The sequence below is a fragment of the Haliotis asinina genome, chromosome 3 (genome assembly GCF_037392515.1).
Source record: "Haliotis asinina isolate JCU_RB_2024 chromosome 3, JCU_Hal_asi_v2, whole genome shotgun sequence".
NCBI classification, from domain to species: domain Eukaryota; kingdom Metazoa; phylum Mollusca; class Gastropoda; order Lepetellida; family Haliotidae; genus Haliotis; species Haliotis asinina.
In genome coordinates, this window is record NC_090282.1 from 8,518,459 (window position 1) to 8,540,601 (window position 22,143).

At 41.7% G+C, this 22,143-nt stretch overlaps 33 non-coding genes across 33 annotated transcripts; all 33 read right to left on the reverse strand.

Annotated features, from left to right (window-relative positions):
- Positions 1-146: 146 nt before the first annotated feature.
- Trnae-uuc (transfer RNA glutamic acid (anticodon UUC)) lies at positions 147-218 on the reverse strand. Its single transcript has one exon. It is a non-coding gene; the product is annotated as a tRNA-Glu (tRNA).
- A 243-nt stretch (positions 219-461) lies between these two features.
- On the reverse strand, positions 462-535 carry Trnan-guu (transfer RNA asparagine (anticodon GUU)). The gene has a single exon. It is a non-coding gene; the product is annotated as a tRNA-Asn (tRNA).
- A 406-nt stretch (positions 536-941) lies between these two features.
- On the reverse strand, positions 942-1,013 carry Trnae-uuc (transfer RNA glutamic acid (anticodon UUC)). The gene has a single exon. It is a non-coding gene; the product is annotated as a tRNA-Glu (tRNA).
- A 243-nt stretch (positions 1,014-1,256) lies between these two features.
- On the reverse strand, positions 1,257-1,330 carry Trnan-guu (transfer RNA asparagine (anticodon GUU)). Its single transcript has one exon. It is a non-coding gene; the product is annotated as a tRNA-Asn (tRNA).
- A 417-nt stretch (positions 1,331-1,747) lies between these two features.
- On the reverse strand, positions 1,748-1,819 carry Trnae-uuc (transfer RNA glutamic acid (anticodon UUC)). The gene has a single exon. It is a non-coding gene; the product is annotated as a tRNA-Glu (tRNA).
- Positions 1,820-2,061: 242 nt separating this feature from the next.
- On the reverse strand, positions 2,062-2,135 carry Trnan-guu (transfer RNA asparagine (anticodon GUU)). Its single transcript has one exon. It is a non-coding gene; the product is annotated as a tRNA-Asn (tRNA).
- A 417-nt stretch (positions 2,136-2,552) lies between these two features.
- Trnae-uuc (transfer RNA glutamic acid (anticodon UUC)) lies at positions 2,553-2,624 on the reverse strand. Its single transcript has one exon. It is a non-coding gene; the product is annotated as a tRNA-Glu (tRNA).
- A 723-nt stretch (positions 2,625-3,347) lies between these two features.
- Positions 3,348-3,419, reverse strand: Trnae-uuc (transfer RNA glutamic acid (anticodon UUC)). Its single transcript has one exon. It is a non-coding gene; the product is annotated as a tRNA-Glu (tRNA).
- Positions 3,420-3,662: 243 nt separating this feature from the next.
- Trnan-guu (transfer RNA asparagine (anticodon GUU)) lies at positions 3,663-3,736 on the reverse strand. The gene has a single exon. It is a non-coding gene; the product is annotated as a tRNA-Asn (tRNA).
- A 417-nt stretch (positions 3,737-4,153) lies between these two features.
- On the reverse strand, positions 4,154-4,225 carry Trnae-uuc (transfer RNA glutamic acid (anticodon UUC)). The gene has a single exon. It is a non-coding gene; the product is annotated as a tRNA-Glu (tRNA).
- Positions 4,226-5,274: 1,049 nt separating this feature from the next.
- On the reverse strand, positions 5,275-5,348 carry Trnan-guu (transfer RNA asparagine (anticodon GUU)). The gene has a single exon. It is a non-coding gene; the product is annotated as a tRNA-Asn (tRNA).
- A 417-nt stretch (positions 5,349-5,765) lies between these two features.
- Trnae-uuc (transfer RNA glutamic acid (anticodon UUC)) lies at positions 5,766-5,837 on the reverse strand. The gene has a single exon. It is a non-coding gene; the product is annotated as a tRNA-Glu (tRNA).
- A 243-nt stretch (positions 5,838-6,080) lies between these two features.
- On the reverse strand, positions 6,081-6,154 carry Trnan-guu (transfer RNA asparagine (anticodon GUU)). Its single transcript has one exon. It is a non-coding gene; the product is annotated as a tRNA-Asn (tRNA).
- A 731-nt stretch (positions 6,155-6,885) lies between these two features.
- On the reverse strand, positions 6,886-6,959 carry Trnan-guu (transfer RNA asparagine (anticodon GUU)). The gene has a single exon. It is a non-coding gene; the product is annotated as a tRNA-Asn (tRNA).
- A 1,232-nt stretch (positions 6,960-8,191) lies between these two features.
- Positions 8,192-8,263, reverse strand: Trnae-uuc (transfer RNA glutamic acid (anticodon UUC)). Its single transcript has one exon. It is a non-coding gene; the product is annotated as a tRNA-Glu (tRNA).
- Positions 8,264-8,506: 243 nt separating this feature from the next.
- On the reverse strand, positions 8,507-8,580 carry Trnan-guu (transfer RNA asparagine (anticodon GUU)). Its single transcript has one exon. It is a non-coding gene; the product is annotated as a tRNA-Asn (tRNA).
- Positions 8,581-9,719: 1,139 nt separating this feature from the next.
- Trnan-guu (transfer RNA asparagine (anticodon GUU)) lies at positions 9,720-9,793 on the reverse strand. Its single transcript has one exon. It is a non-coding gene; the product is annotated as a tRNA-Asn (tRNA).
- A 417-nt stretch (positions 9,794-10,210) lies between these two features.
- On the reverse strand, positions 10,211-10,282 carry Trnae-uuc (transfer RNA glutamic acid (anticodon UUC)). Its single transcript has one exon. It is a non-coding gene; the product is annotated as a tRNA-Glu (tRNA).
- Positions 10,283-11,331: 1,049 nt separating this feature from the next.
- Trnan-guu (transfer RNA asparagine (anticodon GUU)) lies at positions 11,332-11,405 on the reverse strand. Its single transcript has one exon. It is a non-coding gene; the product is annotated as a tRNA-Asn (tRNA).
- Positions 11,406-11,822: 417 nt separating this feature from the next.
- Positions 11,823-11,894, reverse strand: Trnae-uuc (transfer RNA glutamic acid (anticodon UUC)). Its single transcript has one exon. It is a non-coding gene; the product is annotated as a tRNA-Glu (tRNA).
- Positions 11,895-12,137: 243 nt separating this feature from the next.
- On the reverse strand, positions 12,138-12,211 carry Trnan-guu (transfer RNA asparagine (anticodon GUU)). The gene has a single exon. It is a non-coding gene; the product is annotated as a tRNA-Asn (tRNA).
- Positions 12,212-12,943: 732 nt separating this feature from the next.
- Positions 12,944-13,017, reverse strand: Trnan-guu (transfer RNA asparagine (anticodon GUU)). Its single transcript has one exon. It is a non-coding gene; the product is annotated as a tRNA-Asn (tRNA).
- Positions 13,018-13,749: 732 nt separating this feature from the next.
- On the reverse strand, positions 13,750-13,823 carry Trnan-guu (transfer RNA asparagine (anticodon GUU)). Its single transcript has one exon. It is a non-coding gene; the product is annotated as a tRNA-Asn (tRNA).
- A 732-nt stretch (positions 13,824-14,555) lies between these two features.
- Positions 14,556-14,629, reverse strand: Trnan-guu (transfer RNA asparagine (anticodon GUU)). Its single transcript has one exon. It is a non-coding gene; the product is annotated as a tRNA-Asn (tRNA).
- A 732-nt stretch (positions 14,630-15,361) lies between these two features.
- On the reverse strand, positions 15,362-15,435 carry Trnan-guu (transfer RNA asparagine (anticodon GUU)). Its single transcript has one exon. It is a non-coding gene; the product is annotated as a tRNA-Asn (tRNA).
- Positions 15,436-16,167: 732 nt separating this feature from the next.
- On the reverse strand, positions 16,168-16,241 carry Trnan-guu (transfer RNA asparagine (anticodon GUU)). The gene has a single exon. It is a non-coding gene; the product is annotated as a tRNA-Asn (tRNA).
- A 732-nt stretch (positions 16,242-16,973) lies between these two features.
- On the reverse strand, positions 16,974-17,047 carry Trnan-guu (transfer RNA asparagine (anticodon GUU)). Its single transcript has one exon. It is a non-coding gene; the product is annotated as a tRNA-Asn (tRNA).
- Positions 17,048-17,779: 732 nt separating this feature from the next.
- On the reverse strand, positions 17,780-17,853 carry Trnan-guu (transfer RNA asparagine (anticodon GUU)). Its single transcript has one exon. It is a non-coding gene; the product is annotated as a tRNA-Asn (tRNA).
- A 732-nt stretch (positions 17,854-18,585) lies between these two features.
- Positions 18,586-18,659, reverse strand: Trnan-guu (transfer RNA asparagine (anticodon GUU)). Its single transcript has one exon. It is a non-coding gene; the product is annotated as a tRNA-Asn (tRNA).
- A 732-nt stretch (positions 18,660-19,391) lies between these two features.
- Trnan-guu (transfer RNA asparagine (anticodon GUU)) lies at positions 19,392-19,465 on the reverse strand. The gene has a single exon. It is a non-coding gene; the product is annotated as a tRNA-Asn (tRNA).
- A 732-nt stretch (positions 19,466-20,197) lies between these two features.
- Trnan-guu (transfer RNA asparagine (anticodon GUU)) lies at positions 20,198-20,271 on the reverse strand. The gene has a single exon. It is a non-coding gene; the product is annotated as a tRNA-Asn (tRNA).
- Positions 20,272-21,003: 732 nt separating this feature from the next.
- Trnan-guu (transfer RNA asparagine (anticodon GUU)) lies at positions 21,004-21,077 on the reverse strand. The gene has a single exon. It is a non-coding gene; the product is annotated as a tRNA-Asn (tRNA).
- A 732-nt stretch (positions 21,078-21,809) lies between these two features.
- Trnan-guu (transfer RNA asparagine (anticodon GUU)) lies at positions 21,810-21,883 on the reverse strand. The gene has a single exon. It is a non-coding gene; the product is annotated as a tRNA-Asn (tRNA).
- Positions 21,884-22,143: the final 260 nt, after the last annotated feature.

Below are 22,143 nucleotides of genomic sequence, written 5' to 3' on the forward strand. Positions count from 1 at the left end.
TTCTTGTGAGATGAATTAATTGTTCCAAAGCCAGGAATTTATTCCTATGACGTAAAATGCATCCCTTTTACTTTTGACTTTGCACGTGACTAATATATACTTCTTGAAATTGAACTCAATTTCTTGTCAGATGGTAAAAGAATTTGTTCCAATGCCGGGAATCGAACCCGGGCCGCCTGGGTGAAAGCCAGGAATCCTAACCACTAGACCACATTGGAAGCTGATATTTTACAGGCAATGTTGAAGGACTGAATGCTGGCTGTATTCCTGCCGTCTTTGTGCACAGAGTTCTTGTGCATGAGAATGGCGATCTGACATTAATGAATACATGTATATCAAGTGTGTTAGAGACTTGTTTAAACTGATATATCGTATTGTAGCATGTATTTGCGTCAACTACAAACATCTATAAAATCCAAAAGAGCGAAATATCAAGTACTGATGTTTACAAAAAGCAAGTGCGTCCCTGGGTGGGCTTGAACCACCAACCTTTCGGTTAACAGCCGAACGCGCTAACCGATTGCGCCACAGAGACGGAACTGACGAGATGGGGCTCACTTTAAGATGTGACTGATGTGGTGGAAGCTATGTGCCCTTGCTCTCGTGGTGTGTTTCAACAACTGTTGTGTAAAGGGTGGGATGGTCTTGCACAATGACACATTGGCTTACCTGATGTATTTATTGGAAGATGTGGACATTGGGATGTACATGAAGATAAATCTAGGACTTTAGATGCATGTATTTTACTTCTGACTGTACGCATGACATATGTATACTTCTTGATGTGAACTCACTTTCTTGTGAGATGAATTAATTGTTCCAAAGCCAGGAATTTATTCCTATGACGTAAAATGCATCCCTTTTACTTTTGACTTTGCACGTGACTAATATATACTTCTTGAAATTGAACTCAATTTCTTGTCAGATGGTAAAAGAATTTGTTCCAATGCCGGGAATCGAACCCGGGCCGCCTGGGTGAAAGCCAGGAATCCTAACCACTAGACCACATTGGAAGCTGATATTTTACAGGCAATGTTGAAGGACTGAATGCTGGCTGTATTCCTGCCGTCTTTGTGCACAGAGTTCTTGTGCATGAGAATGGCGATCTGACATTAATGAATACATGTATATCAAGTGTGTTAGAGACTTGTTTAAACTGATATATCGTATTGTAGCATGTATTTGCGTCAACTACAAACATCTATAAAATCCAAAAGAGCGAAATATCAAGTACTGATGTTTACAAAAAGCAAGTGCGTCCCTGGGTGGGCTTGAACCACCAACCTTTCGGTTAACAGCCGAACGCGCTAACCGATTGCGCCACAGAGACGGAACTGACGAGATGGGGCTCACTTTAAGATGTGACTGATGTGGTGGAAGTTATGTGCCCTTGCCGAGGGAAACGTCTGGTGGTGTGTTTCAACAACTGTTGTGTAAGGGGTGGGATAGTCTTGCGCAATGACACATTGGCTTACCTGATGTATTTATTGGAAGATGTGGACACTGGGATGTACATGAAGATAAATCTAGGACTTTAGATGCATGTATTTTACTTCTGACTGTACGCATGACATATGTATACTTCGTGATGTGAACTCACTTTCTTGTGAGATGAATTAATTGTTCCAAAGCCAGGAATTTGTTCCAATGACGTAAACTGCATGCCTTTTACTTTTGACTTTGCACGTGACTAATATATACTTCTTGAAATTGAACTCAGTTTCTTGTCAGATGGTAAAAGAATTTGTTCCAATGCCGGGAATCGAACCCGGGCCGCCTGGGTGAAAGCCAGGAATCCTAACCACTAGACCACATTGGAAGCTGATATTTTACAGGCAATGTTAAAGGACTGAATGCTGGCTGTATTCCTGCCGTCTTTGTGCACAGAGTTCTAGTGCAAGAGAATGACGACCTGACATTAATGAATACATATATATCAAGTGTGTTAGAGACTTGTTTAAACTGATATATCGTATTGTAGCATGTATTGCGTCAACTACAAACATCTGTAAAATCCAAAAGAGCGAAATATCAAGTACTGATGTTTACAAAAAGCAAGTGCGTCCCTGGGTGGGCTTGAACCACCAACCTTTCGGTTAACAGCCGAACGCGCTAACCGATTGCGCCACAGAGACGGAACTGACGAGAAGGGGCTCACTTTAAGATGTGACTGATGTGGTGGAAGTTATGTGCCCTTGCCGAGGGAAACGTCTGGTGGTGTGTTTCAACAACTGTTGTGTAAGGGGTGGGATAGTCTTGCGCAATGACACATTGGCTTACCTGATGTATTTATTGGAAGATGTGGACACTGGGATGTACATGAAGATAAATCTAGGACTTTAGATGCATGTATTTTACTTCTGACTGTACGCATGACATATGTATACTTCTTGATGTGAACTCACTTTCTTGTGAGATGAATTAATTGTTCCAAAGCCAGGAATTTATTCCTATGACGTAAAATGCATGCCTTTTACTTTTGACTTTGCACGTGACTAATATATACTTCTTGAAATTGAACTCAATTTCTTGTCAGATGGTAAAAGAATTTGTTCCAATGCCGGGAATCGAACCCGGGCCGCCTGGGTGAAAGCCAGGAATCCTAACCACTAGACCACATTGGAAGCTGATATTTTACAGGCAATGTTGAAGGACTGAATGCTGGCTGTATTCCTGCCGTCTTTGTGCACAGAGTTCTTGTGCAAGAGAATGACGACCTGACATTAATGAATACATGTATATCAAGTGTGTTAGAGACTTGTTTAAACTGATATATCGTATTGTAGCATGTATTTGCGTCAACTACAAACATCTGTAAAATCCAAAAGAGCGAAATATCAAGTACTGATGTTTACAAAAAGCAAGTGCGTCCCTGGGTGGGCTTGAACCACCAACCTTTCGGTTAACAGCCGAACGCGCTAACCGATTGCGCCACAGAGTCGGAACTGACGAGATGGGGCTCACTTTAAGATGTGACTGATGTGGTGGAAGCTATGTGCCCTTGCTCTCGTGGTGTGTTTCAACAACTGTTGTGTAAGGGGTGGGATGGTCTTGCACAATGACACATTGGCTTACCTGATGTATTTATTGGAAGATGTGGACACTGGGATGTACATGAAGATAAATCTAGGACTTTAGATGCATGTATTTTACTTCTGACTGTACGCATGACATATGTATACTTCTTGATGTGAACTCACTTTCTTGTGAGATGAATTAATTGTTCCAAAGCCAGGAATTTGTTCCAATGACGTAAACTGCATGCCTTTTACTTTTGACTTTGCACGTGACTAATATATACTTCTTGAAATTGAACTCAATTTCTTGTCAGATGGTAAAAGAATTTGTTCCAATGCCGGGAATCGAACCCGGGCCGCCTGGGTGAAAGCCAGGAATCCTAACCACTAGACCACATTGGAAGCTGATATTTTACAGGCAATGTTGAAGGACTGAATGCTGGCTGTATTCCTGCCGTCTTTGTGCACAGAGTTCTTGTGCAAGAGAATGACGACCTGACATTAATGAATACATGTATATCAAGTGTGTTAGAGACTTGTTTAAACTGATATATCGTATTGTAGCATGTATTTGCGTCAACTACAAACATCTGTAAAATCCAAAAGAGCGAAATATCAAGTACTGATGTTTACAAAAAGCAAGTGCGTCCCTGGGTGGGCTTGAACCACCAACCTTTCGGTTAACAGCCGAACGCGCTAACCGATTGCGCCACAGAGACGGAACTGACGAGATGGGGCTCACTTTAAGATGTGACTGATGTGGTGGAAGTTATGTGCCCTTGCCGAGGGAAACGTCTGGTGGTGTGTTTCAACAACTGTTGTGTAAGGGGTGGGATAGTCTTGCGCAATGACACATTGGCTTACCTGATGTATGTATTGGAAGATGTGGACACTGGGATGTACATGAAGATAAATCTAGGACTTTAGATGCATGTATTTTACTTCTGACTGTACGCATGACATATGTATACTTCTTGATGTGAACTCACTTTCTTGTGAGATGAATTAATTGTTCCAAAGCCAGGAAGTTGTTCCAATGACGTAAACTGCATGCCTTTTACTTTTGACTTTGCACGTGACTAATATATACTTCTTGAAATTGAACTCAGTTTCTTGTCAGATGGTAAAAGAATTTGTTCCAATGCCGGGAATCGAACCCGGGCCGCCTGGGTGAAAGCCAGGAATCCTAACCACTAGACCACATTGGAAGCTGATATTTTACAGGCAATGTTAAAGGACTGAATGCTGGCTGTATTCCTGCCGTCTTTGTGCACAGAGTTCTAGTGCAAGAGAATGACGACCTGACATTAATGAATACATGTATATCAAGTGTGTTAGAGACTTGTTTAAACTGATATATCGTATTGTAGCATGTATTTGCGTCAACTACAAACATCTGTAAAATCCAAAAGAGCGAAATATCAAGTACTGATGTTTACAAAAAGCAAGTGCGTCCCTGGGTGGGCTTGAACCACCAACCTTTCGGTTAACAGCCGAACGCTCTAACCGATTGCGCCACAGAGACGGAACTGACGAGAAGGGGCTCACTTTAAGATGTGACTGATGTGGTGGAAGTTATGTGCCCTTGCCGAGGGAAACGTCTGGTGGTGTGTTTCAACAACTGTTGTGTAAGGGGTGGGATAGTCTTGCGCAATGACACATTGGCTTACCTGATGTATTTATTGGAAGATGTGGACACTGGGATGTACATGAAGATAAATCTAGAACTTTAGATGCATGTATTTTACTTCTGACTGTACGCATGACATATGTATACTTCTTGATGTGAACTCACTTTCTTGTGAGATGAATTAATTGTTCCAAAGCCAGGAATTTGTTCCAATGACGTAAACTGCATGCCTTTTACTTTTGACTTTGCACGTGACTAATATATACTTCTTGAAATTGAACTCAGTTTCTTGTCAGATGGTAAAAGAATTTGTTCCAATGCCGGGAATCGAACCCGGGCCGCCTGGGTGAAAGCCATCAATCCTAACCACTAGACCACATTGGAACCTGATATTTTACAGGCAATGTTAAAGGACTGAATGCTGGCTGTTTTCCTGCCGTCTTTGTGCACAGAGTTCTAGTGCAAGAGAATGACGACCTGACATTAATGAATACATGTATATCAAGTGTGTTAGAGACTTGTTTAAACTGATATATCGTATTGTAGCATGTATTTGCGTCAACTACAAACATCTGTAAAATCCAAAAGAGCGAAATATCAAGTACTGATGTTTACAAAAAGCAAGTGCGTCCCTGGGTGGGCTTGAACCACCAACCTTTCGGTTAACAGCCGAACGCGCTAACCGATTGCGCCACAGAGACGGAACTGACGAGAAGGGGCTCACTTTAAGATGTGACTGATGTGGTGGAAGTTATGTGCCCTTGCCGAGGGAAACGTCTGGTGGTGTGTTTCAACAACTGTTGTGTAAGGGGTGGGATAGTCTTGCGCAATGACACATTGGCTTACCTGATGTATTTATTGGAAGATGTGGACACTGGGATGTACATGAAGATAAATCTAGGACTTTAGATGCATGTATTTTACTTCTGACTGTACGCATGACATATGTATACTTCTTGATGTGAACTCACTTTCTTGTGAGATGAATTAATTGTTCCAAAGCCAGGAATTTATTCCTATGACGTAATATGCATGCCTTTTACTTTTGACTTTGCACGTGACTAATATATACTTCTTGAAATTGAACTCAATTTCTTGTCAGATGGTAAAAGAATTTGTTCCAATGCCGGGAATCGAACCCGGGCCGCCTGGGTGAAAGCCAGGAATCCTAACCACTAGACCACATTGGAAGCTGATATTTTACAGGCAATGTTGAAGGACTGAATGCTGGCTGTATTCCTGCCGTCTTTGTGCACAGAGTTCTTGTGCAAGAGAATGACGACCTGACATTAATGAATACATGTATATCAAGTGTGTTAGAGACTTGTTTAAACTGATATATCGTATTGTAGCATGTATTTGCGTCAACTACAAACATCTGTAAAATCCAAAAGAGCGAAATATCAAGTACTGATGTTTACAAAAAGCAAGTGCGTCCCTGGGTGGGCTTGAACCACCAACCTTTCGGTTAACAGCCGAACGCGCTAACCGATTGCGCCACAGAGACGGAACTGACGAGAAGGGGCTCACTTTAAGATGTGACTGATGTGGTGGAAGTTATGTGCCCTTGCCGAGGGAAACGTCTGGTGGTGTGTTTCAACAACTGTTGTGTAAGGGGTGGGATAGTCTTGCGCAATGACACATTGGCTTACCTGATGTATTTATTGGAAGATGTGGACACTGGGATGTACATGAAGATAAATCTAGGACTTTAGATGCATGTATTTTACTTCTGACTGTACGCATGACATATGTATACTTCTTGATGTGAACTCACTTTCTTGTGAGATGAATTAATTGTTCCAAAGCCAGGAATTTGTTCCTATGACGTAAAATGCATGCCTTTTACTTTTGACTTTGCACGTGACTAATATATACTTCTTGAAATTGAACTCAATTTCTTGTCAGATGGTAAAAGAATTTGTTCCAATGCCGTGAATCGAACCCGGGCCGCCTGGGTGAAAGCCAGGAATCCTAACCACTAGACCACATTGGAAGCTGATATTTTACAGGCAATGTTGAAGGACTGAATGCTGGCTGTATTCCTGCCGTCTTTGTGCACAGAGTTCTTGTGCATGAGAATGACGACCTGACATTAATGAATACATGTATATCAAGTGTGTTAGAGACTTGTTTAAACTGATATATCGATTGTAGCTTGTATTTGCGTCAACTACAAACATCTGTAAAATCCAAAAGAGCGAAATATCAAGTACTGATGTTTACAAAAAGCAAGTGCGTCCCTGGGTGGGCTTGAACCACCAGCCTTTCGGTTAACAGCCGAACGCGCTAACCGATTGCGCCACAGAGACGGAACTGACGAGATGGGGCTCACTTTAAGATGTGACTGATGTGGTGGAAGTTATGTGCCCTTGCCGAGGGAACGTCTGGTGGTGTGTTTCAACAACTGTTGTGTAAGGGGTGGGATAGTCTTGCGCAATGACACATTGGCTTACCTGATGTATTTATTGGAAGATGTGGACACTGGGATGTACATGAAGATAAATCTAGGACTTTAGATGCATGTATTTTACTTCTGACTGTACGCATGACATATGTATACTTCTTGATGTGAACTCACTTTCTTGTGAGATGAATTAATTGTTCCAAAGCCAGGAATTTAAGCCTATGACGTAATATGCATGCCTTTTACTTTTGACTTTGCACGTGACTAATATATACTTCTTGAAATTGAACTTAATTTCTTGTCAGATGGTAAAAGAATTTGTTCCAATGCCGGGAATCGAACCCGTGCCGCCTGGGTGAAAGTTTTGTGCCCTTGCCGAGGGAAATGTCTGGTGGTGTGTTTCAACAACTGTTGTGTAAGGGGTGGGATAGTCTTGCGCAATGACACATTGGCTTACCTGATGTATTTATTGGAAGATGTGGACACTGGGATGTACATGAAGATAAATCTAGGACTTTAGATGCATGTATTTTACTTCTGACTGTACGCATGACATATGTATACTTCTTGATGTGAACTCACTTTCTTGTGAGATGAATTATTTGTTCCAAAGCCAGGAATTTAAGCCTATGACGTAATATGCATGCCTTTTACTTTTGACTTTGCACGTGACTAATATATACTTCTTGAAATTGAACTTAATTTCTTGTCAGATGGTAAAAGAATTTGTTCCAATGCCGGGAATCGAACCCGTGCCGCCTGGGTGAAAGTTATGTGCCCTTGCCGAGGGAAACGTCTGGTGGTGTGTTTCAACAACTGTTGTGTAAGGGGTGGGATAGTCTTGCGCAATGACACATTGGCTTACCTGATGTATTTATTGGAAGATGTGGACACTGGGATGTACATGAAGATAAATCTAGGACTTTAGATGCATGTATTTTACTTCTGACTGTACGCATGACATATGTATACTTCTTGATGTGAACTCACTTTCTTGTGAGATGAATTAATTGTTCCAAAGCCAGGAATTTGTTCCTATGACGTAAAATGCATGCCTTTTACTTTTGACTTTGCACGTGACTAATATATACTTCTTGAAATTGAACTCAGTTTCTTGTCAGATGGTAAAAGAATTTGTTCCAATGCCGGGAATCGAACCCGGGCCGCCTGGGTGAAAGCCAGGAATCCTAACCACTAGACCACATTGGAAGCTGATATTTTACAGGCAATGTTGAAGGACTGAATGCTGGCTGTATTCCTGCCGTCTTTGTGCACAGAGTTCTTGTGCATGAGAATGACGACCTGACATTAATGAATACATGTATATCAAGTGTGTTAGAGACTTGTTTAAACTGGTATATCGTATTGTAGCATGTATTTGCGTCAACTACAAACATCTGTAAAATCCAAAAGAGCGAAATATCAAGTACTGATGTTTACAAAAAGCAAGTGCGTCCCTGGGTGGGCTTGAACCACCAGCCTTTCGGTTAACAGCCGAACGCGCTAACCGATTGCGCCACAGAGACGGAACTGACGAGAAGGGGCTCACTTTAAGATGTGACTGATGTGGTGGAAGTTATGTGCCCTTGCCAAGGGAACGTCTGGTGGTGTGTTTCAACAACTGTTGTGTAAGGGGTGGGATAGTCTTGCGCAATGACACATTGGCTTACCTGATGTATTTATTGGAAGATGTGGACACTGGGATGTACATGAAGATAAATCTAGGACTTTAGATGCATGTATTTTACTTCTGACTGTACGCATGACATATGTATACTTCTTGATGTGAACTCACTTTCTTGTGAGATGAATTATTTGTTCCAAAGCCAGGAATTTAAGCCTATGACGTAATATGCATGCCTTTTACTTTTGACTTTGCACGTGACTAATATATACTTCTTGAAATTGAACTTAATTTCTTGTCAGATGGTAAAAGAATTTGTTCCAATGCCGGGAATCGAACCCGTGCCGCCTGGGTGAAAGTTATGTGCCCTTGCCGAGGGAAACGTCTGGTGGTGTGTTTCAACAACTGTTGTGTAAGGGGTGGGATAGTCTTGCGCAATGACACATTGGCTTACCTGATGTATTTATTGGAAGATGTGGACACTGGGATGTACATGAAGATAAATCTAGGACTTTAGATGCATGTATTTTACTTCTGACTGTACGCATGACATATGTATACTTCTTGATGTGAACTCACTTTCTTGTGAGATGAATTAATTGTTCCAAAGCCAGGAATTTGTTCCTATGACGTAAAATGCATGCCTTTTACTTTTGACTTTGCACGTGACTAATATATACTTCTTGAAATTGAACTCAGTTTCTTGTCAGATGGTAAAAGAATTTGTTCCAATGCCGGGAATCGAACCCGGGCCGCCTGGGTGAAAGCCAGGAATCCTATCCAGTAGACCACATTGGAAGCTGATATTTTACAGGCAATGTTGAAGGACTGAATGCTGGCTGTATTCCTGCCGTCTTTGTGCACAGAGTTCTTGTGCATGAGAATGACGACCTGACATTAATGAATACATGTATATCAAGTGTGTTAGAGACTTGTTTAAACTGGTATATCGTATTGTAGCATGTATTTGCATCAACTACAAACATCTGTAAAATCCAAAAGAGCGAAATATCAAGTACTGATGTTTACAAAAAGCAAGTGCGTCCCTGGGTGGGCTTGAACCACCAGCCTTTCGGTTAACAGCCGAACGCGCTAACCGATTGCGCCACAGAGACGGAACTGACGAGATGGGGCTCACTTTAAGATGTGACTGATGTGGTGGAAGTTATGTGCCCTTGCCGAGGGAAACGTCTGGTGGTGTGTTTCAACAACTGTTGTGTAAGGGGTGGGATAGTCTTGCGCAATGACACATTGGCTTACCTGATGTATTTATTGGAAGATGTGGACACTGGGATGTACATGAAGATAAATCTAGGACTTTAGATGCATGTATTTTACTTCTGACTGTACGCATGACATATGTATACTTCTTGATGTGAACTCACTTTCTTGTGAGATGAATTAATTGTTCCAAAGCCAGGAATTTATTCCTATGACGTAATATGCATGCCTTTTACTTTTGACTTTGCACGTGACTAATATATACTTCTTGAAATTGAACTCAATTTCTTGTCAGATGGTAAAAGAATTTGTTCCAATGCCGGGAATCGAACCCGGGCCGCCTGGGTGAAAGCCAGGAATCCTAACCACTAGACCACATTGGAAGCTGATATTTTACAGGCAATGTTGAAGGACTGAATGCTGGCTGTATTCCTGCCGTCTTTGTGCACAGAGTTCTTGTGCATGAGAATGACGACCTGACATTAATGAATACATGTATATCAAGTGTGTTAGAGACTTGTTTAAACTGATATATCGTATTGTAGCATGTATTTGCGTCAACTACAAACATCTGTAAAATCCAAAAGAGCGAAATATCAAGTACTGATGTTTACAAAAAGCAAGTGCGTCCCTGGGTGGGCTTGAACCACCAACCTTTCGGTTAACAGCCGAACGCTCTAACCGATTGCGCCACAGAGACGGAACTGACGAGAAGGGGCTCACTTTAAGATGTGACTGATGTGGTGGAAGTTATGTGCCCTTGCCGAGGGAAACGTCTGGTGGTGTGTTTCAACAACTGTTGTGTAAGGGGTGGGATAGTCTTGCGCAATGACACATTGGCTTACCTGATGTATTTATTGGAAGATGTGGACACTGGGATGTACATGAAGATAAATCTAGGACTTTAGATGCATGTATTTTACTTCTGACTGTACGCATGACATATGTATACTTCTTGATGTGAACTCACTTTCTTGTGAGATGAATTAATTGTTCCAAAGCCAGGAATTTATTCCTATGACGTAATATGCATGCCTTTTACTTTTGACTTTGCACGTGACTAATATATACTTCTTGAAATTGAACTCAATTTCTTGTCAGATGGTAAAAGAATTTGTTCCAATGCCGGGAATCGAACCCGGGCCGCCTGGGTGAAAGCCAGGAATCCAAACCACTAGACCACATTGGAAGCTGATATTTTACAGGCAATGTTGAAGGACTGAATGCTGGCTGTATTCCTGCCGTCTTTGTGCACAGAGTTCTTGTGCATGAGAATGACGACCTGACATTAATGAATACATGTATATCAAGTGTGTTAGAGACTTGTTTAAACTGATATATCGTATTGTAGCATGTATTTGCGTCAACTACAAACATCTGTAAAATCCAAAAGAGCGAAATATCAAGTACTGATGTTTACAAAAAGCAAGTGCGTCCCTGGGTGGGCTTGAACCACCAGCCTTTCGGTTAACAGCCGAACGCGCTAACCGATTGCGCCACAGAGACGGAACTGACGAGATGGGGCTCACTTTAAGATGTGACTGATGTGGTGGAAGTTATGTGCCCTTGCCGAGGGAAACGTCTGGTGGTGTGTTTCAACAACTGTTGTGTAAGGGGTGGGATAGTCTTGCGCAATGACACATTGGCTTACCTGATGTATTTATTGGAAGATGTGGACACTGGGATGTACATGAAGATAAATCTAGGACTTTAGATGCATGTATTTTACTTCTGACTGTACGCATGACATATGTATACTTCTTGATGTGAACTCACTTTCTTGTGAGATGAATTAATTGTTCCAAAGCCAGGAATTTGTTCCTATGACGTAAAATGCATGCCTTTTACTTTTGACTTTGCACGTGACTAATATATACTTCTTGAAATTGAACTCAATTTCTTGTCAGATGGTAAAAGAATTTGTTCCAATGCCGGGAATCGAACCCGGGCCGCCTGGGTGAAAGCCAGGAATCCTAACCACTAGACCACATTGGAAGCTGATATTTTACAGGCAATGTTGAAGGACTGAATGCTGGCTGTATTCCTGCCGTCTTTGTGCACAGAGTTCTTGTGCAAGAGAATGACGACCTGACATTAATGAATACATGTATATCAAGTGTGTTAGAGACTTGTTTAAACTGATATATCGTATTGTAGCATGTATTTGCGTCAACTACAAACATCTGTAAAATCCAAAAGAGCGAAATATCAAGTACTGATGTTTACAAAAAGCAAGTGCGTCCCTGGGTGGGCTTGAACCACCAACCTTTCGGTTAACAGCCGAACGCGCTAACCGATTGCGCCACAGAGACGGAACTGACGAGATGGGGCTCACTTTAAGATGTGACTGATGTGGTGGAAGCTATGTGCCCTTGCCGAGGGAAACGTCTGGTGGTGTGTTTCAACAACTGTTGTGTAAGGGGTGGGATAGTCTTGCGCAATGACACATTGGCTTACCTGATGTATTTATTGGAAGATGTGGACACTGGGATGTACATGAAGATAAATCTAGGACTTTAGATGCATGTATTTTACTTCTGACTGTACGCATGACATATGTATACTTCTTGATGTGAACTCACTTTCTTGTGAGATGAATTAATTGTTCCAAAGCCAGGAATTTATTCCTATGACGTAATATGCATGCCTTTTACTTTTGACTTTGCACGTGACTAATATATACTTCTTGAAATTGAACTCAATTTCTTGTCAGATGGTAAAAGAATTTGTTCCAATGCCGGGAATAGAACCCGGGCCGCCTGGGTGAAAGCCAGGAATCCTAACCACTAGACCACATTGGAAGCTGATATTTTACAGGCAATGTTGAAGGACTGAATGCTGGCTGTATTCCTGCCGTCTTTGTGCACAGAGTTCTTGTGCAAGAGAATGACGACCTGACATTAATGAATACATGTATATCAAGTGTGTTAGAGACTTGTTTAAACTGATATATCGTATTGTAGCATGTATTTGCGTCAACTACAAACATCTGTAAAATCCAAAAGAGCGAAATATCAAGTACTGATGTTTACAAAAAGCAAGTGCGTCCCTGGGTGGGCTTGAACCACCAACCTTTCGGTTAACAGCCGAACGCGCTAACCGATTGCGCCACAGAGACGGAACTGACGAGATGGGGCTCACTTTAAGATGTGACTGATGTGGTGGAAGTTATGTGCCCTTGCCGAGGGAAACGTCTGGTGGTGTGTTTCAACAACTGTTGTGTAAGGGGTGGGATAGTCTTGCGCAATGACACATTGGCTTACCTGATGTATTTATTGGAAGATGTGGACACTGGGATGTACATGAAGATAAATCTAGGACTTTAGATGCATGTATTTTACTTCTGACTGTACGCATGACATATGTATACTTCTTGATGTGAACTCACTTTCTTGTGAGATGAATTAATTGTTCCAAAGCCAGGAATTTATTCCTATGACGTAAAATGCATGCCTTTTACTTTTGACTTTGCACGTGACTAATATATACTTCTTGAAATTGAACTCAATTTCTTGTCAGATGGTAAAAGAATTTGTTCCAATGCCGGGAATAGAACCCGGGCCGCCTGGGTGAAAGCCAGGAATCCTAACCACTAGACCACATTGGAAGCTGATATTTTACAGGCAATGTTGAAGGACTGAATGCTGGCTGTATTCCTGCCGTCTTTGTGCACAGAGTTCTTGTGCAAGAGAATGACGACCTGACATTAATGAATACATGTATATCAAGTGTGTTAGAGACTTGTTTAAACTGATATATCGTATTGTAGCATGTATTTGCGTCAACTACAAACATCTGTAAAATCCAAAAGAGCGAAATATCAAGTACTGATGTTTACAAAAAGCAAGTGCGTCCCTGGGTGGGCTTGAACCACCAACCTTTCGGTTAACAGCCGAACGCGCTAACCGATTGCGCCACAGAGACGGAACTGACGAGATGGGGCTCACTTTAAGATGTGACTGATGTGGTGGAAGTTATGTGCCCTTGCCGAGGGAAACGTCTGGTGGTGTGTTTCAACAACTGTTGTGTAAGGGGTGGGATAGTCTTGCGCAATGACACATTGGCTTACCTGATGTATTTATTGGAAGATGTGGACACTGGGATGTACATGAAGATAAATCTAGGACTTTAGATGCATGTATTTTACTTCTGACTGTACGCATGACATATGTATACTTCTTGATGTGAACTCACTTTCTTGTGAGATGAATTAATTGTTCCAAAGCCAGGAATTTATTCCTATGACGTAAAATGCATGCCTTTTACTTTTGACTTTGCACGTGACTAATATATACTTCTTGAAATTGAACTCAATTTCTTGTCAGATGGTAAAAGAATTTGTTCCAATGCCGGGAATAGAACCCGGGCCGCCTGGGTGAAAGCCAGGAATCCTAACCACTAGACCACATTGGAAGCTGATATTTTACAGGCAATGTTGAAGGACTGAATGCTGGCTGTATTCCTGCCGTCTTTGTGCACAGAGTTCTTGTGCAAGAGAATGACGACCTGACATTAATGAATACATGTATATCAAGTGTGTTAGAGACTTGTTTAAACTGATATATCGTATTGTAGCATGTATTTGCGTCAACTACAAACATCTGTAAAATCCAAAAGAGCGAAATATCAAGTACTGATGTTTACAAAAAGCAAGTGCGTCCCTGGGTGGGCTTGAACCACCAACCTTTCGGTTAACAGCCGAACGCGCTAACCGATTGCGCCACAGAGACGGAACTGACGAGATGGGGCTCACTTTAAGATGTGACTGATGTGGTGGAAGTTATGTGCCCTTGCCGAGGGAAACGTCTGGTGGTGTGTTTCAACAACTGTTGTGTAAGGGGTGGGATAGTCTTGCGCAATGACACATTGGCTTACCTGATGTATTTATTGGAAGATGTGGACACTGGGATGTACATGAAGATAAATCTAGGACTTTAGATGCATGTATTTTACTTCTGACTGTACGCATGACATATGTATACTTCTTGATGTGAACTCACTTTCTTGTGAGATGAATTAATTGTTCCAAAGCCAGGAATTTATTCCTATGACGTAAAATGCATGCCTTTTACTTTTGACTTTGCACGTGACTAATATATACTTCTTGAAATTGAACTCAATTTCTTGTCAGATGGTAAAAGAATTTGTTCCAATGCCGGGAATAGAACCCGGGCCGCCTGGGTGAAAGCCAGGAATCCTAACCACTAGACCACATTGGAAGCTGATATTTTACAGGCAATGTTGAAGGACTGAATGCTGGCTGTATTCCTGCCGTCTTTGTGCACAGAGTTCTTGTGCAAGAGAATGACGACCTGACATTAATGAATACATGTATATCAAGTGTGTTAGAGACTTGTTTAAACTGATATATCGTATTGTAGCATGTATTTGCGTCAACTACAAACATCTGTAAAATCCAAAAGAGCGAAATATCAAGTACTGATGTTTACAAAAAGCAAGTGCGTCCCTGGGTGGGCTTGAACCACCAACCTTTCGGTTAACAGCCGAACGCGCTAACCGATTGCGCCACAGAGACGGAACTGACGAGATGGGGCTCACTTTAAGATGTGACTGATGTGGTGGAAGTTATGTGCCCTTGCCGAGGGAAACGTCTGGTGGTGTGTTTCAACAACTGTTGTGTAAGGGGTGGGATAGTCTTGCGCAATGACACATTGGCTTACCTGATGTATTTATTGGAAGATGTGGACACTGGGATGTACATGAAGATAAATCTAGGACTTTAGATGCATGTATTTTACTTCTGACTGTACGCATGACATATGTATACTTCTTGATGTGAACTCACTTTCTTGTGAGATGAATTAATTGTTCCAAAGCCAGGAATTTATTCCTATGACGTAATATGCATGCCTTTTACTTTTGACTTTGCACGTGACTAATATATACTTCTTGAAATTGAACTCAGTTTCTTGTCAGATGGTAAAAGAATTTGTTCCAATGCCGGGAATAGAACCCGGGCCGCCTGGGTGAAAGCCAAGAATCCTAACCACTAGACCACATTGGAAGCTGATATTTTACAGGCAATGTTGAAGGACTGAATGCTGGCTGTATTCCTGCCGTCTTTGTGCACAGAGTTCTTGTGCAAGAGAATGACGACCTGACATTAATGAATACATGTATATCAAGTGTGTTAGAGACTTGTTTAAACTGATATATCGTATTGTAGCATGTATTTGCGTCAACTACAAACATCTGTAAAATCCAAAAGAGCGAAATATCAAGTACTGATGTTTACAAAAAGCAAGTGCGTCCCTGGGTGGGCTTGAACCACCAACCTTTCGGTTAACAGCCGAACGCGCTAACCGATTGCGCCACAGAGACGGAACTGACGAGATGGGGCTCACTTTAAGATGTGACTGATGTGGTGGAAGTTATGTGCCCTTGCCGAGGGAAACGTCTGGTGGTGTGTTTCAACAACTGTTGTGTAAGGGGTGGGATAGTCTTGCGCAATGACACATTGGCTTACCTGATGTATTTATTGGAAGATGTGGACACTGGGATGTACATGAAGATAAATCTAGGACTTTAGATGCATGTATTTTACTTCTGACTGTACGCATGACATATGTATACTTCTTGATGTGAACTCACTTTCTTGTGAGATGAATTAATTGTTCCAAAGCCAGGAATTTATTCCTATGACGTAAAATGCATGCCTTTTACTTTTGACTTTGCACGTGACTAATATATACTTCTTGAAATTGAACTCAATTTCTTGTCAGATGGTAAAAGAATTTGTTCCAATGCCGGGAATAGAACCCGGGCCGCCTGGGTGAAAGCCAGGAATCCTAACCACTAGACCACATTGGAAGCTGATATTTTACAGGCAATGTTGAAGGACTGAATGCTGGCTGTATTCCTGCCGTCTTTGTGCACAGAGTTCTTGTGCAAGAGAATGACGACCTGACATTAATGAATACATGTATATCAAGTGTGTTAGAGACTTGTTTAAACTGATATATCGTATTGTAGCATGTATTTGCGTCAACTACAAACATCTGTAAAATCCAAAAGAGCGAAATATCAAGTACTGATGTTTACAAAAAGCAAGTGCGTCCCTGGGTGGGCTTGAACCACCAACCTTTCGGTTAACAGCCGAACGCGCTAACCGATTGCGCCACAGAGACGGAACTGACGAGATGGGGCTCACTTTAAGATGTGACTGATGTGGTGGAAGTTATGTGCCCTTGCCGAGGGAAACGTCTGGTGGTGTGTTTCAACAACTGTTGTGTAAGGGGTGGGATAGTCTTGCGCAATGACACATTGGCTTACCTGATGTATTTATTGGAAGATGTGGACACTGGGATGTACATGAAGATAAATCTAGGACTTTAGATGCATGTATTTTACTTCTGACTGTACGCATGACATATGTATACTTCTTGATGTGAACTCACTTTCTTGTGAGATGAATTAATTGTTCCAAAGCCAGGAATTTATTCCTATGACGTAAAATGCATGCCTTTTACTTTTGACTTTGCACGTGACTAATATATACTTCTTGAAATTGAACTCAATTTCTTGTCAGATGGTAAAAGAATTTGTTCCAATGCCGGGAATAGAACCCGGGCCGCCTGGGTGAAAGCCAGGAATCCTAACCACTAGACCACATTGGAAGCTGATATTTTACAGGCAATGTTGAAGGACTGAATGCTGGCTGTATTCCTGCCGTCTTTGTGCACAGAGTTCTTGTGCAAGAGAATGACGACCTGACATTAATGAATACATGTATATCAAGTGTGTTAGAGACTTGTTTAAACTGATATATCGTATTGTAGCATGTATTTGCGTCAACTACAAACATCTGTAAAATCCAAAAGAGCGAAATATCAAGTACTGATGTTTACAAAAAGCAAGTGCGTCCCTGGGTGGGCTTGAACCACCAACCTTTCGGTTAACAGCCGAACGCGCTAACCGATTGCGCCACAGAGACGGAACTGACGAGATGGGGCTCACTTTAAGATGTGACTGATGTGGTGGAAGTTATGTGCCCTTGCCGAGGGAAACGTCTGGTGGTGTGTTTCAACAACTGTTGTGTAAGGGGTGGGATAGTCTTGCGCAATGACACATTGGCTTACCTGATGTATTTATTGGAAGATGTGGACACTGGGATGTACATGAAGATAAATCTAGGACTTTAGATGCATGTATTTTACTTCTGACTGTACGCATGACATATGTATACTTCTTGATGTGAACTCACTTTCTTGTGAGATGAATTAATTGTTCCAAAGCCAGGAATTTATTCCTATGACGTAATATGCATGCCTTTTACTTTTGACTTTGCACGTGACTAATATATACTTCTTGAAATTGAACTCAGTTTCTTGTCAGATGGTAAAAGAATTTGTTCCAATGCCGGGAATAGAACCCGGGCCGCCTGGGTGAAAGCCAAGAATCCTAACCACTAGACCACATTGGAAGCTGATATTTTACAGGCAATGTTGAAGGACTGAATGCTGGCTGTATTCCTGCCGTCTTTGTGCACAGAGTTCTTGTGCAAGAGAATGACGACCTGACATTAATGAATACATGTATATCAAGTGTGTTAGAGACTTGTTTAAACTGATATATCGTATTGTAGCATGTATTTGCGTCAACTACAAACATCTGTAAAATCCAAAAGAGCGAAATATCAAGTACTGATGTTTACAAAAAGCAAGTGCGTCCCTGGGTGGGCTTGAACCACCAACCTTTCGGTTAACAGCCGAACGCGCTAACCGATTGCGCCACAGAGACGGAACTGACGAGATGGGGCTCACTTTAAGATGTGACTGATGTGGTGGAAGTTATGTGCCCTTGCCGAGGGAAACGTCTGGTGGTGTGTTTCAACAACTGTTGTGTAAGGGGTGGGATAGTCTTGCGCAATGACACATTGGCTTACCTGATGTATTTATTGGAAGATGTGGACACTGGGATGTACATGAAGATAAATCTAGGACTTTAGATGCATGTATTTTACTTCTGACTGTACGCATGACATATGTATACTTCTTGATGTGAACTCACTTTCTTGTGAGATGAATTAATTGTTCCAAAGCCAGGAATTTATTCCTATGACGTAAAATGCATGCCTTTTACTTTTGACTTTGCACGTGACTAATATATACTTCTTGAAATTGAACTCAATTTCTTGTCAGATGGTAAAAGAATTTGTTCCAATGCCGGGAATAGAACCCGGGCCGCCTGGGTGAAAGCCAGGAATCCTAACCACTAGACCACATTGGAAGGTGATATTTTACAGGCAATGTTGAAGGACTGAATGCTGGCTGTATTCCTGCCGTCTTTGTGCACAGAGTTCTTGTGCAAGAGAATGACGACCTGACATTAATGAATACATGTATATCAAGTGTGTTAGAGACTTGTTTAAACTGATATATCGTATTGTAGCATGTATTTGCGTCAACTACAAACATCTGTAAAATCCAAAAGAGCGAAATATCAAGTACTGATGTTTACAAAAAGCAAGTGCGTCCCTGGGTGGGCTTGAACCACCAACCTTTCGGTTAACAGCCGAACGCGCTAACCGATTGCGCCACAGAGACGGAACTGACGAGATGGGGCTCACTTTAAGATGTGACTGATGTGGTGGAAGTTATGTGCCCTTGCCGAGGGAAACGTCTGGTGGTGTGTTTCAACAACTGTTGTGTAAGGGGTGGGATAGTCTTGCGCAATGACACATTGGCTTACCTGATGTATTTATTGGAAGATGTGGACACTGGGATGTACATGAAGATAAATCTAGGACTTTAGATGCATGTATTTTACTTCTGACTGTACGCATGACATATGTATACTTCTTGATGTGAACTCACTTTCTTGTGAGATGAATTAATTGTTCCAAAGCCAGGAATTTATTCCTATGACGTAAAATGCATGCCTTTTACTTTTGACTTTGCACGTGACTAATATATACTTCTTGAAATTGAACTCAATTTCTTGTCAGATGGTAAAAGAATTTGTTCCAATGCCGGGAATAGAACCCGGGCCGCCTGGGTGAAAGCCAGGAATCCTAACCACTAGACCACATTGGAAGCTGATATTTTACAGGCAATGTTGAAGGACTGAATGCTGGCTGTATTCCTGCCGTCTTTGTGCACAGAGTTCTTGTGCAAGAGAATGACGACCTGACATTAATGAATACATGTATATCAAGTGTGTTAGAGACTTGTTTAAACTGATATATCGTATTGTAGCATGTATTTGCGTCAACTACAAACATCTGTAAAATCCAAAAGAGCGAAATATCAAGTACTGATGTTTACAAAAAGCAAGTGCGTCCCTGGGTGGGCTTGAACCACCAACCTTTCGGTTAACAGCCGAACGCGCTAACCGATTGCGCCACAGAGACGGAACTGACGAGATGGGGCTCACTTTAAGATGTGACTGATGTGGTGGAAGTTATGTGCCCTTGCCGAGGGAAACGTCTGGTGGTGTGTTTCAACAACTGTTGTGTAAGGGGTGGGATAGTCTTGCGCAATGACACATTGGCTTACCTGATGTATTTATTGGAAGATGTGGACACTGGGATGTACATGAAGATAAATCTAGGACTTTAGATGCATGTATTTTACTTCTGACTGTACGCATGACATATGTATACTTCTTGATGTGAACTCACTTTCTTGTGAGATGAATTAATTGTTCCAAAGCCAGGAATTTATTCCTATGACGTAAAATGCATGCCTTTTACTTTTGACTTTGCACGTGACTAATATATACTTCTTGAAATTGAACTCAATTTCTTGTCAGATGGTAAAAGAATTTGTTCCAATGCCGGGAATAGAACCCGGGCCGCCTGGGTGAAAGCCAAGAATCCTAACCACTAGACCACATTGGAAGCTGATATTTTACAGGCAATGTTGAAGGACTGAATGCTGGCTGTATTCCTGCCGTCTTTGTGCACAGAGTTCTTGTGCAAGAGAATGACGACCTGACATTAATGAATACATGTATATCAAGTGTGTTAGAGACTTGTTTAAACTGATATATCGTATTGTAGCATGTATTTGCGTCAACTACAAACATCTGTAAAATCCAAAAGAGCGAAATATCAAGTACTGATGTTTACAAAAAGCAAGTGCGTCCCTGGGTGGGCTTGAACCACCAACCTTTCGGTTAACAGCCGAACGCGCTAACCGATTGCGCCACAGAGACGGAACTGACGAGATGGGGCTCACTTTAAGATGTGACTGATGTGGTGGAAGTTATGTGCCCTTGCCGAGGGAAACGTCTGGTGGTGTGTTTCAACAACTGTTGTGTAAGGGGTGGGATAGTCTTGCGCAATGACACATTGGCTTACCTGATGTATTTATTGGAAGATGTGGACACTGGGATGTACATGAAGATAAATCTAGGACTTTAGATGCATGTATTTTACTTCTGACTGTACGCATGACATATGTATACTTCTTGATGTGAACTCACTTTCTTGTGAGATGAATTAATTGTTCCAAAGCCAGGAATTTATTCCTATGACGTAAAATGCATGCCTTTTACTTTTGACTTTGCACGTGACTAATATATACTTCTTGAAATTGAACTCAATTTCTTGTCAGATGGTAAAAGAATTTGTTCCAATGCCGGGAATAGAACCCGGGCCGCCTGGGTGAAAGCCAGGAATCCTAACCACTAGACCACATTGGAAGGTGATATTTTACAGGCAATGTTGAAGGACTGAATGCTGGCTGTATTCCTGCCGTCTTTGTGCACAGAGTTCTTGTGCAAGAGAATGACGACCTGACATTAATGAATACATGTATATCAAGTGTGTTAGAGACTTGTTTAAACTGATATATCGTATTGTAGCATGTATTTGCGTCAACTACAAACATCTGTAAAATCCAAAAGAGCGAAATATCAAGTACTGATGTTTACAAAAAGCAAGTGCGTCCCTGGGTGGGCTTGAACCACCAACCTTTCGGTTAACAGCCGAACGCGCTAACCGATTGCGCCACAGAGACGGAACTGACGAGATGGGGCTCACTTTAAGATGTGACTGATGTGGTGGAAGTTATGTGCCCTTGCCGAGGGAAACGTCTGGTGGTGTGTTTCAACAACTGTTGTGTAAGGGGTGGGATAGTCTTGCGCAATGACACATTGGCTTACCTGATGTATTTATTGGAAGATGTGGACACTGGGATGTACATGAAGATAAATCTAGGACTTTAGATGCATGTATTTTACTTCTGACTGTACGCATGACATATGTATACTTCTTGAT